Raw genomic sequence first — 19,187 nt, forward strand, 5'->3', positions numbered from 1 at the left:
TATTGCTTACCCCTGAAATATAAGATTTCCTTTTTCCTATTTAAAAATGTTTTTCGTAGCGCATGTTAATATTAAATCACAGATGTTATATGGTTATATGTTTAATATCCATTTCTTTTACAAATGCAACAACATTTGGCTAAACATGTGTATCGCATTATGATGTTTACAAAACTTTAGAATAATGCTATACTTGTATAAGGGAATAAAGTTGTTTTGATGGATTTAAACCAATTACTTTTGCCATTACTTTGCTTTGTATTCATTTAATAATATGGATTATAGCTTTAATTTTAAACTCCTGAACAATGGTCAAATTTCATGGTCAATTTTAAGAGTCAATTGAATAACTTTAGGGGATTGGATTATTTAAAAAGCTTATACATGTATGAGTTATGAAGGATGTTATTGAAATTTGCAGTTATAACCGTACCACGCTTGACGTTAACCGTGCAGCATATGTTCGCTATCACTTTTTCAACAAACACACAAGAATGATAAATATACGTTTCAATAATTTCGTATATGTTGTTCCATTAATCAATTTTTGGGATTTGGATGAGAAAATGTAGAGTTATTGTAATAAGAATGGAATAAATTCTGGGCTTCACTTCACTCATAATTAAATTGTGAATTTCAATATGCTGTACACGTGTATCAATTAACGAGAAACCTTTCATAATCAGCATTAGAATGACATAAATAGGATGATCTAAATCTAAAAATAATATACCAAGTACCAAAACCAAATCGATCAAAAAGATGTTTCATCTTATGTTGTTTTATGCTATTTTTTCGGTTTCTCGCAGAATGGAATAGGGACATACTTTTCGCATCATACTAATTTATTATTTTAAGATTTCTATTTGTGTGTGTTCGAATTATGATTTTTAAACATATTATATACTATCATAACAATGTTTTTGTTACTATTCACGTTCTTCGGTATTGCAGTCTGTCATTCATTGTAATTTTATAATAGAAGATTATCCAATTCAATCATATACCATTTAGTATTACCTGCGGGGTAGTCGATTAGCTTGTGTGATATATACTTCTGCGAGGTAGAACTTAGGGTTTTTTCTCGCAAAAGTGTATATTAAGCACGCTCTTCGACTACCCAGCAGTTAACTCGAAAGGATCTATCTTTTCCTATGAGTTTACGAAAACATGTAGATACTCAGTTTGCGTAACTGATAGTCAAATTGTTATTGGTTTTCTTGGAGGATTTAAGAGAATGTCAATGCAAAACCCAGGCAGTGGGTTGTACATGACAAATTTTGTTCTAAAAAGCATCCTTTCTCAAAGTTGAAAGCTGATTTTTGATTAACTGCAACGGTTAAAGAGCAAAATTAAAAAAATACATAGAAAACATTGAAATCCATTAAAAAAGGAGATAACTCTTTATTTTTGTGCAAATTTTGGTTGCTGTTTTAGGGAATTTTAAAATCGTTTTCCGAGCCATCCATTGTCGCTTTAAAAAATCTTTTTTACTATTTGACATACATATGATACAAACATTACATTGGAACAAAAAATTCAGTGGGATAAAGTGTACATTTTGCCATCCATATCACAGGAACTGCCTGATTTTTACATGGACAGCCTCTTAAAATATTTCTTGCTTCCTTACAACCAATGTATATAAGTAAATAGTAATTTTGTATTATAACTAAACATTTTAAAAGCCTAAATTCATACTCAGTTTTCTGTACTTAGTTATACTGATTTCATAATTTCTATAGAAACATACTAAAATACGACAACAAATGAACAACCATTCATTGGAATGGTTACCATTTTGATTTCCCTTGAGAAATGTACAGATATCACGGTAAGGTTGATGACGAAAATCATGACAATAGTTGTTCAAATGTTCAAGAATAATTTATACTTTGGCTTCTACACCTTAATACACCTGATTATATATTAGGTTCTGCAACTTCTCCACGGAGTGGCTATTAAATTTAAAGAATTAAAATAAATAATATTCACAGTAAACTATGAAAACAGTTCATCCATTTACATATACTTCTACATTTATTTATAAACTACAAACATCAATTCCAGTATTTCTTGGCATCATTGTAGAATCGGGTCTTACTACTTTCTATGTTATATAAGAATAGTTATGAAACCAACTTGCCAATTATTACCAGGAGAAATATGTTATATGCAATGTTTGTATCTTTGATAAATAGGTGCACACATATGATTAGATTCCGTAATTAATGAAGTCGAATTAGTAGGGATGGAAGCGATAAAAAACGTATCTATAGTGTATACACGGAATGGCTAGTACAGTAATGGGGTTGATAATTTGAGTTGTTTGATAGCTCCAATATTAATTTAAAACATGAAAATATTGAAAGCTTGTTTATTTATATAAATATTTTAATGTAATTTAGAGTATTCAGAGTATGTGTTTATACTACAAAATTATTCTAGCTATCATGTAAGCAATATAAATAGGTTTATTAACATTAGCAGTTCGTACATGTCGTTATGAGATAGGAATATTTTAACACGGAATATCAGATGAGTTTCCCATATAACAAATTACAAAATCTCCAACACACGAATATAAATCAAAGCGCGCTTGCTCTAGATTTGAAGAGGTGTAAATGAATTTAGTATTAAAAAATTGCAGAGTCATATAATGTTAATCATATGTTTCAACACCCGATCTAATTTCAGTTTTCATCATTTGACATCGACATTTCCGGTGATATACAGTTCTGTCCGACCTAGTATATGGACATCAGCCCACCGGCCGTAATGGATGAATAAAGTTCCGTCAAGGTAATTCGAAAATGCAGAAAACACAAATGTTTTCTTCACAAAAGATGAAAAATCTTATCAAATGTGTAAGAATGCAAAACACAGAAAATGATGTTAGCAGAATACATTCGAACAAAAATTGCAGGACTAATTTCTTACCTTCTGACGTTAACTCCATAAGACCAGAATCATTAACTATCAGGCATCACAAGATCACAACGCTTATATCATTCTGTTTCAAAAGAACATGTCAAGCTTGCTCCCAAGTATTTAGATATATGCTTAGTACTTGACACTTAGCACAGCTAATTAAATATCTCCCATGGTTTATTAGATCAGAATGCTTCAGGATCGATTGAGCTTGTTCTTTATCTATTTTAATTATTGTTAAGGTTCGAGAATGGATTACATTGATCTGGTTTTATATCAATGTTAAGGTTAATGGAATTTAAATACGACTTGATATCATCTATATTGATGAACAGTTGTTGGACTCGGTATTTTTATATTTTGAAGGCAAATACACAAAAGGTTGTCTTAATTTTGTGATAACAAGAAATATTGTGGTTTCGTGCGATAATAAGTTGATACGATTATTACAGGACTGTATCAGGCCAGTTATATGTTAATTGCTGTGTCTGTTCAATCGTAATGGTAGCCGTTTTAATTATTTTGGGCATAAACAAAAACAAATCCATGTTCAAAGAATTGATTTTGGTTAAAATCGGCCACACTTAAACCACATGATTGTAACATTTTTGTAAGCCATCCATAAAATGCCATGTTAAATATTTTTATCATTGATATTGATTGTGTTAAATTTGCTACATTAACACAACACTTTTTCACGTATAGATTTTATGCAGACTGTTACAAATGAGAACTATTTATCATTGTCAAACTTCGTCATATTAGTCCCTTATAAAACACTCATTTTAGTATACATTCAGTATTGATACAAAATTAACTAGGTGTAGTATTTTAAAAAACACTTCAAAACAAAACCAAACATGTTGACAGTCAAATGAGACCTCGTGGCTCATAATGTTTCCTAACATCTCTCTGCTAATACAATGTTTAAGCAACATTCTTTCTCATCTATCATTATAGCTGCCAAATCGTAGCTCTTGATCTTGATCTAACGTTAAGAAAATACAAAGAAAAATAGTTAGAGCTACGTTTCGCAGCTACTATCATTAGAACTGTGTTACGTTAGGTCTCCATAGAAATTATTTGATTATCATACGTGTTATTTCTTGCCACTGTTTCGGATATTTTAGGAAGAAAATTCAATATTGCAATATATTTTTTTATTTAGATTGCAATATACTTTTTGGGTATATATGTATTAATATTGTGGCAACAATATTGTCTGAAGTAAAGCACTTCTTTCAATCACAATAATATACCTGTAGATACGAATGTGTTAATAAGTGGTCTTGTTACGAGTCTTACCTTGAGAAGACATACCCTGAATCATACAGGCATCCGCCATGTGTATATTAATGCCATGTTAACCATATCAACACTGAAAATAGAAAATAAGATTGTTGTCATCAATTATATCAAATTTATATACACGTGTTTAAAGAGTAATCAAGGAAACCAAGGTTATAGTGGTAATCAAAAGAATGTAATCCAGGGACAAAGACCAGACACGGAAAACAGACATACACAACAAAGAACATAAAGTAACTAAAATCATACATACAAAGTAACAAAAGTAAATGAGCAACTTGGACTCCACTAAAAACTGGGAGCATGGACCAGGTGCACCGGTAGGGTAAGCGTCCTCTGCTTTTCTAGAAAAACCCGCCGAGTTGCTCATAAAAGTCAAGTCCGGGGTAGACAAACGAGGAAAGGAAAACTATGACTAAAGACAGTTTAGAAACAGATGTTATTTACTCAATACAAGTATATAGTAAACTGACAGGTGTTACACATGATTTAATGGTAGTACTTAAATGGTTTATTGTACAGGAAATATTGATGTGAAGTGGTATTGGCTACTATCAATTAATCTCGCAATATATTGTATTTGTATCAACACACAAAATTACTTTATTAACATGCGAATTTATACATGGTATTTTCATGAATTTTGCTATTTAAAAACGTTTATATTTTTCACCATCTGAAATGCATGAGTTCGCTTATCACACACGAACTTATAAACGAATGGTTATGAACAAAGGAAATATTGTAATAATGATATCCCTTCCTCGATAGTCATTAACCAAGATGACTTAACATAAGGGTCTTTCAGAAGTATTTGCACGACCATAATGCATTATGGAAATACTAAACCATGTGTTCCAACGTAATATGAAATTGGTAATAAGCAGAAGCTCTAGTTCGAATACATAAGTAAACTACTGAACTCATTGTTTTGGCATTCAGTGAAAGCTTTTGAATTAAACTACATCGTTTACCCTATATAGCATATCATTAAAAAGATATACCAAATTAATTAAAGCGAAGCATTTTATAGTGTATTCTATGTATTGTTTTTTCCTTAATTTTAAATCCGGAAAAGGGTGGAAATTGTTTCCGTATTTAACACAGACGTCAGCAAAACACCAACACGTCTGCCATCATTTAATCTGATCACAAATCTATTTGATTTATTTATCGTTTATAATTTACTGGTCACAAAGAATAGCCAGAACTAGAACTGGGGGTAGTAAGCAGAGGCGCAACTACTTGTTGGTTTAAAAAAAAGGGGTATGTTGTAACAAGGACCAAAAGATATGGCTGGGTTAAGGAGAAAATTAAAACGGCACAGCTTCCAGATTTATGTTAATTCAGTTGGGTTCAAACGATCGCGGTAAAGGGAAGTTATGTGACCTTATGAGAGACACCAAAGAGGCATTCTTAAACGGAGGTTTCTCCTGACCAATATAAAAATAGTTGGAAATTATCTGTAACGCAAAGTTATTGACACTAAGCAAATGACGGAAAGGTAATTGAACGATTTCGCTCAAGGTTAAACATTCGTACAAAATGTAAAAAGAAAAGGACAGGTGTGGTGAAACGCAATAAATGCACCATCATATAATCTTTACAAAAATACTAAATCTTTACAGAGATCACCAAAATGTCTTCACATACTTTCGAGTAAGCTCTATAAGAAGACTTCATCATTCGCCATACAGACACAGGCGAGAGAAAATATTCTATTCAGGTTTGACGGAATACACGTCAGATACTGGCTACACAGTGTATTTATATGATATTTGAGGTGGTCTAGAACTATACTTGGCGAACATTTATTATATATTTCCGCAAGAATGAGCTATACGTGGGGGGATGGGTTTCAAATGTTGCACATATTCGCCTGTATATTATTTAATAAATGGTATTTCTGTACGTCCTGTCAGGACAGGTAAAATTTGTAAATGTGGTCGTTTTTTTCTTCAGTACACTGACTTGTATTTAAGGTATTCCAAGGAAGTCGTTGGTCTTCAATTAATGGTTAATGAACATCATTTGCTACAGCATGATACATTATGTTTTATATTAACATTTAGATATTGATGCAAACAAACATAAAAAAATAAAACAGAAATAAATTTAGGAAAGTTATTGCATTTACCAGGATGAGAACAATGCTTTAACCCGGTTAACGTTTTAAGTTCCATTCTGTGTAAGAATCAGGCAATGAGTGGCACATCATTTTTCTCAGTTTCAACACATGTAGTAAACAACGGAAAAGCTATTTAAATTTGTAATGAAACGTCTGTGACACAGACATTTTTACCTGCTTATATAGAGAAATAGTACTGGACAATTTTTCATAGTGCATTTCAGCTGAATTAGACCTATCAATATTTTTAAAAGGTAAAATTATCAAACACTTCAATTGACATTTCTGGAGGTCATGAGTTATAAGTTCTTGGATAAAGCGCCCCGTGCAGGTCCAGGTGTCAAAAGAATAGGCCTGCAGCAGCGCTAAGCTTGTCGTAAAAGGCGACTAAATGGTGCTCAGTAACCTAGCCGGGGGCTAGGATGTGTGCCCGAGGTGGTGGAATGGGGTACCCCTGGCATGTTACATGCTGGGGATGTCAGGCTATAATACGGAAAACCTGACCGCAAACCGTAGTGGTGCACCGTGTTGGGAAAGATGCCACGTTCCTCGCAAGTTAAAGACCCCTGGTGTGGTATTCGATAGGAGTAGGAACCGTTGCGCTCCGCCACAGGAGGCTAAATTGCCCGACCTTACCCATCCCTTTTTCTAGTGGCAATCAAAATTTGTCGACCCTACTGTCCTTGTGTCCCATCCTTTTTTTTATTTCATCATCATTTCATGTTCATTTTATCATCCATTTCATATTCATCGTCTGAATATAGCTGAAATATTGCTGCTCGGACGTTAAACCCCAACAATCAATTAATCAATCTTGGATAAAGCAAGACAATTTCTGTCTTTTTTTCATCGTGTGCCACACCTTATACACATATTGCCCGATTCTTAGACAAAGAAGTGTATAATGACATTCATATTTAAGAATTTTAAAATTAAGTATTAGTAACACCTGCATAATACTAATAAATACTTTGTTACAAGCACGCTAAAAAGTCATTACTAGTCTTTTACATGTCTATATAAAAAGTACAACTTGAAAAATTTCTTGAACAGTTCAAGAGCAACGATGAGTTTCGGATCATTCCTTCTATTGAATTTAATTGCCGCTGTGTTCAGTGCTGGGAAAGAAGGGCAATATGTGAAAGACCTTTGTAAATGTAATATGCAGATAGGTACGTTTCATATTTTCTTTGCTTTACAATTTACCAAGTTATCAACTGACCTATATTTGTTCATGTAAATGTCTTTGCATTGGTGCAAAAGATGAATATTTGAATTTCTCATGTGACATATCTGTGACCATTCTTCGTGTGAAACCAAGTTTAGAAATAAGCTTTAACTTATTCGCAGTATCAAGTAGTTCTTTTGACTTTTAAATATCAAATAATTTTATATTTACTACGTTGCTGATTTTAGAAAGGACCAGTGCCGTGATAGCGACAGTACGACATACTTTAGATCATTTGGAAAAGTCGCTATCTTCATTCAAAACATGTGGTATGTAATATCATACAATTATCTACATAAACTACCTAAAATTATAACATGTATTATGGTAAAATAAATAAAATCACAACAGTGTATCTTGTCTTGTGTATATATATATATTTACAAACCGGAAATTTCATAATTTCACAACAATGAAATAAGCGCTGTTTTATTATATTCACGAGGAGTAATTAAACAACGTTTTAAGAGAGAGGCGATCAAACAATCCAATCCTGGTTCATATCCGAATCTCAAATTTACTAAAATAGTTCTTTGAAAGTCCCAACAAATTTACAATATACTATATACTAAGACATTTTCTTTACTTGTGTATATGTTAATATTTTTTAGTGTATTATATGTTGTAGAACGATGTTTGACGAATGCACACAAGGAAAGAAGATATATTTTTCAGCTTCACTATCAAATACTCGATCTCTGAGCGGTAGTCAAACAGTCATTTTCGATTATGTGAACGAAAATAGCGGGAAATGCTATAATCCAAATACCGGTAAATTTACAGCAACAAAACAGGGGGTGTACTATTTCACATGTTCATTTATATCAAGTAGTGGTTCAAAAACATTACATCTTAGACTGGTCAAGAACAAAAGCACTATTGCTAGAGCAACAGGGTATAATGGTTCACACAGCACAGGAGTTTTGAGCGCCGTTGCGTATTTAAGGTTGGTGACACAATTGAAGTTCAACATTTTCCTGGAGCCAGTACACAGGCGATTTATGGATCCCATTGGTCTCGGTTTGTTGGATATATGCTGTAATATATTTATGCCAGTCTTAAAATATACAATAAATTTTGACTTTATGATTGTTTGGTTGTTTTTTTACGGTTCATTTTCTCATACTTCATGAAATTATATCACGCATCTTTTAAGGTATATTTCACAATAAAAAAAGTACTATAGGCTTAAAATTCATATAATGCATGTAACCTGGCCTGCTGCAACGTATAGTAATTCCTTGTATGTGTTTTACTTGAATATATTTATGGCCTGGCTTACTCTGAACATATTTACCTCGAATTTTTCTGCTATTCATTTTGATTGATTGATTGATTGATTATTGGGGTTTAACGCCCGAGCAGCAATACTTCTATTCATTTTGAAAGTAAGCACAAGAGACTGTGATTAGAATCAGACACATAATATCAATAACCAGGACACAACAACTGACAAGAACACCATGAATAACGCAAATTAATTAATAACCCATCCTTCAATAAGGTGTTTGGATTAATATATACGTATTTTGATATACCCTTAAACTGTACCTCATTAATCGCACTTCAGCAGAAAAGGCCAGACTTAATACACGTTTACCATACACCAATAAAAACAATAACTGGACATATCAAGCTAGGGTTCATTGAACTCATAAGTCAGAATAAACATTAATGGAATATATGTTATTGCAAGTGAACTTAGTGCTAGATTATAATTAGGTAGGACAGGTCTTACTTGTAGAACACTGTAGATAGAGAGAAAAGTAGATGTGCATAAGATTAAATACACCCCATGAAAAACATGATCAGAAATATGTTCTAACCAATTCAGAACACATTCTTTACAGATCCAAACTGCAAAAAACGTACACCTGTCCATACCAGACAAGATAAAAAGTAATGTTACATAGGTGCTTACTTTTGACAGGTTTCATAATAAAGAACTTACATTTGTGTAAGAACTAATTCATAAGTGTCAACATTGTTTCAGTGCTATATTATTGACATTTTTAAGACATCAAAACATACAAGGCAAAATATGTTATGGCCTAACCATGCCAGATCATCCTTATGTTCTGTCAAAACAAAGGCAGCGTGAGGTCAAGCTAGGCTTAAATCAATACCAGGCCATAATTTAGGGTATGCAAGAAAAATAGGCATTATTTTAGCTATTTATGAAACATCTTGAAAGCCTTTCGAGCACCCGAATACTTTTAAGTTAGTTTAGTTTAATTAAAATCTTTGAATCTAGGTGCTTTAATATGGAAGGATATTTTAATCGTATAATCTTGAAATTATCCGATATAACTCAGCAAACCAAACATAAAATGTGCTTCAATTTCGTTTGCCCAACAATTATCCAATGAAAGTGAAAGTCCATATCCTTTAAACGTATTACCTACAAAAAATATCTTATCCGTCTTCAACATCCACTTTGTCTGTTTAAAGTGAAAGCTTTCTTTCTTCATATAATTAAACCTGTGTGTTGACATTTGCCGAAGAAGTAGCGTTTACTTTAAACAACATGCACAAAATGCAGTTTGAAAGAACCTGCTAAGCTTTCGTTTTTCTGAGGTAATTTGAAGAAGAATTACTAAACAGTCATAAAAGATGCACCAAAGCTACATTCGAGAATCGAAACTATTGTTTTGAATATGAAATAATGTTTCATCAAAAACAATTAGTAAGGTATGGATAATTTAAATGTACGTGGATTATTAAAATTCGTTGTAATGGTTTGATTACTAATCAATCAAACTGCATGACACAATATATTACACATTAAATTATTTTAAAGTACTTTTGAAACACACATGTTTACAACGTAATAAAATTAAAGATTAAAGATCAAAACAATGAAAATACATTTGATAAACGCCTTTGGTGCTTAAATATTTTTTCTTACAAAAACATCAGATTAGCTCGGTCAGCTCAATAGAACTTACGCAGTGACAAACAGCATCCCCCTGATACAACATGCCTGATGGTTTTTATTTATAAAACAGACTTTGTCCTATTACTTTTATACAGTTTCCTGTGTATTTTTCGGGCATTACATTTTCCAATGAATTAAAAACTTAAGTGCTGCTGTCTAATTAGTTTACAACTTTAAAAAAAAACAAACGGTTTTCTATAGTGAAGAAAACGATGAATATTACCTACCATTTCAACGTTATAGATCCAATCATAACACTCGTTTGTCATGTTAACAGAACATATTTTGGCAGTGTCTACTTATCTCCTACATCCAGACAATAATCCCAATAATAACATCTAAAGTGCCACTGACAGAATTAGAAAACAAATCAGTAATTACAAAACACCACTCATTATCAACAAAACGTAAACAACCTTCCTCCATCAATCGATTTTAAAGACAATGTATTTCTATTTCAATGCATTGGTTTTAACATTGGGAATGATAGGATTGGCAAGCTGTGTACGTTCATCATAAAAATATCTACACTAATACACAAATATTGGCAACATGTTTAACTACGGTGTTTACTGACTCATCATAAAGATGAACATATGTCAAAGAATTAATCGAAGTTTAGGGGGTTTCCTCTAATTAACATTCATTAGTTGCAGTAAAATGATATTCATAATCAATATAACCACTGTATGCTGACACAGTTAAAGCTATTGATTAAAAGATGAAATTTCATAAGATTTGTTTGAGACTAAATAATGTAGTATTAGTTTTTAGAAATTATCGCCATAGTTGAAAATATCGTCGTTGTCTTTCAGAAAATGCTTCTAAATTTGAAGTCTTGTAAAAAGCAGGATCCGCTGAATATTTCAGCGACATTGTCAGAATTTTCAATTAAGTTCATGATGCTTAAATGTTAATTTACTTATACGTTTTTATCGTTGTCTCTGTGATCTTCACGCCCGTGTTGTGAGTACAATATTTTGTCTTCTAATTTTAAACCCTGATTTACAATTTTTTATCTTTCTAAATGCTTCAATATACTAAAAAAGGACAAATATTAATCATTCAGAATAATGATAACCTGATTTACAACATTTCGACTGAAAGAGTTACCAAGCTGAATGGGGCGTAAAATTGTATCTCGACCACTGGGAGCGATTATTTGATCTTTCAATGAATGTTAACAAAACGAAATCTTTCTTTTATAAAATCAACCATAGACATTTTTAGTATTTTTATTTATGTCGTCGATATGATATCTGTATACAGAACATAGCCGGTCACACCAAAAAATACAACAAACGAAATACAAGTCACACGAAAAAAAACCACAAACTTGAGAGCACTAACACACGCAGAGAAACCAAACTACACGAACTCCATTAGAAACCGGACGTAAACTCAGGTTTTCCGTACGGGTAAGAAGTTTCTGCTTCTTGTAAGATACCAGTCGTGTTGCTCGTTGAAAGCAATACCCGTGAAAGAGGAAATTACCTATAATAGATGGAGGTTGTTCGACGTATTTGAAAAAGAGAATTCATATCGGTCTGACGACCTTAAAACTTTTGAAGTGACAGTCTCACATTATCTTTGGGCAAGATAACCTTATCCAAGTAGAATTGATGTAAACTGCTGAGTCATATCCACACAATATTATGACTGTAGCAACTAGCAAAACATAAAAGGTTTTAGGACAGACGAATTGTAGCACTGTGAACAATTATAATGAAATTATTGTAATGTGCTACGTTGCAGAACAAACCGTCATGGTAAAAAATATATGGTCAGATCATCAAAAAAATTAACAAACAAGAAATTGAAGCCACGATAGTTAAGCTTCTGTCAAAATATCGAGTGGCTGTAATAAGTAGTTATCGAAATCGAACTACAGACCAGTATTGGTATTACCTATTGTCAGTAAAATTACAGAGAGGCAAGTATTCAATTTTTTTTATGATTATTTATCCATAAATAAGTTAATCACTAATTGTCAGTCTGGTTTTAGCACTCATGTGAAACTGTTTAAATAGTCTAATTGATCGTTGGTTAAAACATATAGACCAAGGGAAGTAAACAGGTGTTTTATTTATGGACCTGACTAAGGCCTTTGACACGGTTAATCGTATTGTATCATTTTATAAACTTAAAATGTTTGATGTTTGTGAAAGTAGTTTAAAATGGTTCAAATCTTATTTCTCATTTAGACCACAATGAGTTGGCTGGAATGGTACTTTATCAAAACCAAGGGATAATACTATAGGTGTATATCAAGAATATATCTTGGGGCCCTTATTTTTTATTCTATTGCTTAACGATTATCCTGTTTGTTCATTCTCATGCAACTATATATGCTGACGATACCTCTCAAAATGTTGCTGATGAATGTATTGATGCTATTGAAACAAAAACTCGAAGAACTTGTAAACTCAATTAAATGGATGCAACGTAATAAACTTACAATGAACCTTAAAAAGACTCAATGTATGCTTATTGGTACGCAACAGAAATTAGCAAAATGGCGCAAATTTATATAAATATAGACAATATTGTCTTAGAAACTGTTGAGCATTCTTTTAGGTATTGATATTGATTGTTATTTGTCTTGGTCTATCATATTGATTTTTTTTATCAGAAAGACATCTAAGAAAATTGGTGTTTTAAAACGTTTAAAAAGCTTTATGTCACCTGAAACGCTTTTAAAGGTATATAACTCTGTATGGTCTAATTCCAAAAATGTGGCAAATATAGATAGGAATTTTTTAAACTGTAGAAAAAAGTTGCACGTACAATTTTGAATGTGCATAATATAATGACATCATCTAGTGTATTATTTAACAGATTGGTGTGGATGCCAATGCCTGATTATTTTATATAGAGAAAAGCTATTTTAGTGTTCAAGTCACGTCATTAGTTAAGTAAATGTCTTTGTAAGAATCATGAAAAATCTGAAAAATGTGATACACCTCAAAAAAGTGTACATATTTTTATTTTTGTAATTAAGTTGTTTTATGGGTCTACACTAAGAAATGTGTAATTATTCATTCAAATCTGCCTGCTTTTAGGAGATAATCGACATTGAAAATACAGTAGATTCTATTGTATTTGAGCGCCATTTACAGAGTTATCTCCCTTAATTTTGAAATCTACAGTGCATTCTATATAATTTTTATCTCCTCTTATATGAAAAACCACATGTTTATTTCTATTTACTATGACATTTCAAACAAAATATAAAAAATAAAAATATGTAGGCTTTTTACCCATGAATTACATTTTGCATGACTCTTAGCTGGAGTGCTACTTAACACCTGAATATCTTTATGTTTTCACATGTGTACATTGGGTGATCTCTAGAAACACCAGACAGAGCGAAAGTAATTTATCATATACACCAAAAGCTCGAACAGAATATTTTAAAAGATCCTTTGTTATGTCAGGTAGCTTGTTATGCAATAATTTACATTCGAGTATAAGAAACTGTTCTACAATTATATGTTTTAAAAGGACATACTTAGATAATTTCTTTAACATGTCGACCAATAACTAAACATTATGTAGTTAATTCCTATCATATACATGTAATATTATCTATTTAAAATTGTTATTTCATTTAATGTGTAGTTTATACTTAATTTTGTAAAATATGTATATAATGCTGGACCATATTATAAACTAGTCTTCGGATTTTGTAATTACCATACAATCAAAATATAAACAAATGTACCAACTCTCACGATATGGCAAACCAAACCCCTGAAAACTCTGTTCTGCCTGCATTGCATGTGTTTAAATATTGGCAATACGAGGTAAATTCGTTTGATTCCAAATGATGACTGCAATTTCTCGGGTGACATGCCAACCCTTAAATCTGACTTTGAACACTGCAAAAGAATTCTTTATCTGAAATATAGCTATAACCATGTTAAATAGTTTTGACTGCTTTGGATAAACACCTGTAACTTTAATCACCAAAATCCATACAATCATTTGCCAAAGTAAGAAATGCATTTCGGCCTTTAGAAAATAACACCAGAAATATACAATAAATAGGGAATATCATTTATAATTCAGGAAACTACTAAACGGACAACATAAACAAGCCCTGTATAGTTTCATCAAGGCAAGTACAGTATATTAGATTACTGTCAACTGGATAAGCAAATTACATTTTTCAGTTATTGACGAAACTATTTTGCTTATCTTTTACGAATTGCTCCATTTCCTCTAATACAAGTGGACATTATGCGCGTTTCTGTAAGTTCGACAAACTATTAAAATGTCTTTAAATGTTTATTTTCGTTGATATAAGAAAATATCTTGTAACATTTATCTGTCTAAATCAACACTAATAGAAAAACTGTTTCTCACAACCACATTTGAGACTTTGAAAAAGATAGGGATACATAACGACCAATTAATAGTAGGATAACAACACATTCAAACTCTTTGTTTCGTACAACTATGTTCATGGAGGAAAAACACGTATTTGTGGTTAATAAGCCAGGTTACATTGTTACAAATATCAACTAATACATTGTACGCTTTATCCTTCAATAAATTCCTGCGAACATAACATCAGACAGGAGCAATATATAGTAAATACAGGTATTAATGGATATATGCTTAAATGGTATTCAATAAAATAGTCATTCGTTCGTCCACAAATTCGCTAAACTGCATGAAATTGTGAGTGAATTGCCAGTGACAAATAAAAAGTATCTTTCAGCATGAGTTGTTTATTTCAAAAGACTTTTATAAATCGTCATTAAGCCCTGTTACAAAGCATGCAATAGATTATTCTATACATCATTTCGCATATATTACTGAAAAAGTAATTGAAAGGTGTTTTGAAATATTTCCGTTTGTAGCCATAAATGTGTTACAACCCCTGTAACAGTAATTGTTCAATATATTTGTTACGTACCACTTATGATACTAAAGACTTTATTATCACGTGATGGTGTTAAGTGTCCGCGTCCGTTTGAATTAAGAAAATATTTTCATTTCTTTTTAGTTCGTCAAAATACTATTTTATGTGTTTTTCCTGTAATATATATACTTTTTTGTATTTTTATCGCAATAATTTAGGATAAAAAAAAAGTTATTTTTAAGTCGCTAATATTGTTAACGACTTCTTGCACTCGTAATTTCAGTACTTTATATTCGCATATGGTTTGCATAATTATATATTACTACATCACGTTATGCTGCAGATCTGTGTCGTGTTTACCGCCATAGCATCATAGTTCTAGCTTCATACGAGATAAAAAATTACCTCTTTTACGAAAAGACTCGGTACTAGTTATGTCGTTGCAATAGGAAGTTAACGTTTAATCCGCCTCAGTGGATGTATTCCCAAAAATTAAGTAGTAGTCTTTGTAAGAATCATGCAAATTCCGCGGTTTTTGTTAACAAGTTGCTTTATAGGTCTATATGATGAAATGTATAATTATTCATTCCAATCTCCCTGCTCTTTAGAGATAATCAGTTTTTATTTTTTTTTATTTTCAGTATTTTAATGTCATTTACAGAGTTATCTCCCTTAATATTGAATTATACAGAACGTTTCGTATAATTTTTATCTCCTAAGAACAAGGCTTTATGAAAAACCACATGTTAATTCCTGTTTACTATAATATTTTAAACAATATATCAAAAATAAAAATATGTAGAGTTTCCAACCATGAATCACATTTTGCATAATTCTTACCTGGAATGCTTTTCAAGTAATTTTACAAGGATGCCTAACCCTCTGCATTCAAGATATTTCAGCGTATTTAGTTTTAAGCTTTAATGTAATAATATACCGTTCTTATTATATTTGAAGTATTACGTAATGGAAAAACTGAAAAATACTTTATTTTGCGAGTCAGAAATGATTCACATAGTAGTCAAAACAATGATACATTCTTACTGGAATAAGAAAAAATATCTTTTAAAAGTTATAGGGGGAAAAGGCTTTTTTCAAGACTATGCCGAAAATTACTTTTCTATCTAGATGTTGTATTCATAGCCGCCCCTGGAAACATCTTACTAATTAATATATCACATCTAACTATCTTGACTTCATCGTGACCTCTTAAAATAGCGAAGAAATCAACTTTACCAAAGGTTAATCCCCAATGAAGATAAAGAATATTTTCGAACGCATAATAGCGTTATAAATCTAGCTGAAGATGCAATACAAATTCATATTATCCAAGACAATGGCTTTTAAAATCCTTTATATTCACAAAACCTGTGTTTAACTGATTCTAAAAACTTCCATTTTAACACGTTCTGGTAATAACCATTCCGTATAAGATGCCTTAGTGACACCGCATCCTCAATCCGATTTTTCCACTATTACCTTTTTACAACTTGTAATATTGGTTCAAGATAATTATAATCATGGCAGTAATTAGTTACACTTTCTTAATCTTATATATTAATGGTTTCATTTTATAATGTAAAATGGTTCCTTTTTGTGTAATTATGCGGTGGAAATGAAAATATACACATTCCAACAAATTGTGAAAAAAATCATTATTTGTTATTATAACAAATTCGATATTGTAGACAATATTCATAACATAATAATTTTCCCTAGATTACTCTTCAAACAAAAAAGGACATAAGTAACATTTATCATGATAATCAACAGTATCAGAGATGAATTATAGTGTCTCTCTACATTCACCCAAAACAAATGAAGAAATCATTGCAAAATGATTTAAAACAAAAACACAAACAAGCAAATGATATACAGAGGTAAATAATGAGCAAGATAAAAAAAAATAGAAGAAGAAGAAAAACAATGAAAAATTTTAAGTTGAACACATAGCTACTTGAATATTTTTTTTTAACGAAAACTTAAAAAAATAATGTTTATATCGTGGATTTCATAAACAAAATATTTCATTTTTTTCGCATTTACATTTCTGATTTAGAACGTACTATATGCAGTTTTAACAAGGTATCTTATGCATATTATTCATACATTCATGAATTTGTCTAGCAACAATATTTTCCAACTAAAGTTTAACTACATTTTTGCTTCAGTGTGTAAACATGTCAACTTGTTATCAGTGTTGGTGGTTTTTTTTGTCGTTCAATTTTTGCGTCATTTTAATTGACCAATTAATATGTTATCGATTGTCCTTAACAATCTGTTATCGTGATATACAGCCAAAATGGTAGATCGAGAAAGAAACGATCGTATTGATTTTTTCCAGAAGAGTTTGGAATTCCATCAACATGACTTCCGGTTTTATCAATACAATAAATTTGAATACATCTTATATAATGTAACTATGTACAAACTATGTTTTTGAAAAGGTGATATTTACAATCAAGCTATTTTTCTTTTCTGTTGACTCAAAACTTTATATTCTAAACATAAATTGTAAAACCATAAATTGCGCAGAGTGAGTCCATTATTGTTATATTTTAAATATACAACAGTAGTAACAAATTCCTGAAAACGATGTTTGAATTGCACAGTTTATAACGGAAAAGCTTTTGCACACAGCTTAAATGTCAACAAATGTTAATCAAATATAAAAGAATAATAAGACTACAAGTATTTAACAATACGAAATCACTGAATTTATTCTTGAACATCCGAAACATGATTTTATCATTTAAAATCTCTTCAGTATATGTAAGCAGAGGAATTCGTTTTATACACTATGGATGAGTAAACAGAAAATAAAGTTGTAGGGCCATTAGGCTATGAATATTGTCTAAAATATCAACTTCGTTATAATAACACATACATTGTTCATAACATGATAATATTAGAAAAAAGAATGTTATGTGGATTAGTTCATTGTAATGACGTCATAATAGGGTCACAAGCATATATCATTTAACAAAAATGCTGAGAAATGTAAATTTTGTTGTTTTATTGGACATATTTACATCAAGAAAGTAGGGTATGTCCACTCCAAGAAACAACTTTATATTTTCACATATGATAAACTATGATATAAAGATAGTATTCACTAAAAAAAATGACCATAATACTGACCAAAAAGTGCGAAATTGACAGAAATGGTGAACTTTTCTATTCTATTGTTCTTTGAATGCAAATATTATCTGAAATCTGAAATCATTGAAATCTTTATGTTTTCCCATTTGTGATGGATTCAAATCTCCAAATTCACAATTAAATCTTTCCAACACATTATGGTTAATTTTAAAAAATTGTATTTTAGGCCAATGAGATACTTTATTGCCTCTTTCCCTTTTGATAAAAATTAAAAAAACAAAAACAAACCAAAACAAAAAAACAAAAACAAAAACAAAACAAAAAACAAAACATTCAACTTTCAAACTGTAAACTAATGAGATGTTATTATAACGATTAAGGCAAGACAATAAGTACTTATCAGGTTATATTTATTTAATTTCATTGAAATGTTTCCCAAATAAATAACAAAAAGATTTATTTTAATAATTAGTAATAAAGTGATTTTTCACATTTTTTAAATTATAAATTAAAATGAATATTTCAGAAAATTGGTGTAAATTTATCAATAAATTTAATGCTTAATTACATGTAAGTAAAACCGCATGTAAGATCAGTTTAAAATTTAAAATTGTTGAGTCAAAATCTCCATTTTCTTATATTAAATGAATAAAAATATTCATAAGTTTTAAGTATAAACACA

At 30.9% G+C, this 19,187-nt stretch overlaps 1 protein-coding gene and 1 long non-coding RNA gene across 5 annotated transcripts in view; one reads left to right on the forward strand and one right to left on the reverse strand.

The window, feature by feature from the left end:
* The window catches only part of LOC148625405 (thrombospondin-1-like), a 39,197-nt gene that overhangs the window by 7,919 nt on the left and 12,091 nt on the right, over positions 1 to 19,187 (reverse strand). The window contains exons 1-2 of one of the 4 annotated variants that reach the window (XM_088568916.1): positions 10,761 to 11,072; positions 4,237 to 4,309 (exon numbers count right to left, since the gene is read on the reverse strand). The gene's annotated coding sequence lies outside the window, so the exon portion shown is untranslated. Of the gene's footprint in view, positions 1 to 10; positions 2,705 to 2,940; positions 4,212 to 4,236; positions 4,310 to 10,760; positions 11,073 to 19,187 lie in introns of those variants that run through there. The other 3 variants (XM_088568918.1, XM_088568919.1, XM_088568921.1) reach the window with 3 other exon arrangements.
* Positions 2,704 to 8,681, forward strand: LOC148625406 (uncharacterized). The gene is made up of 4 exons (XR_015919919.1): positions 2,704 to 2,802; positions 7,421 to 7,539; positions 7,784 to 7,864; positions 8,224 to 8,681. It is a non-coding gene; the product is annotated as an uncharacterized LOC148625406 (long non-coding RNA).

This window comes from Perna viridis, chromosome 2, assembly GCF_037379345.1.
Source record: "Perna viridis isolate PV_CMFRI_1.1 ecotype Kerala chromosome 2, ASM3737934v1, whole genome shotgun sequence".
In the NCBI taxonomy this organism is placed as follows: domain Eukaryota; kingdom Metazoa; phylum Mollusca; class Bivalvia; order Mytilida; family Mytilidae; genus Perna; species Perna viridis.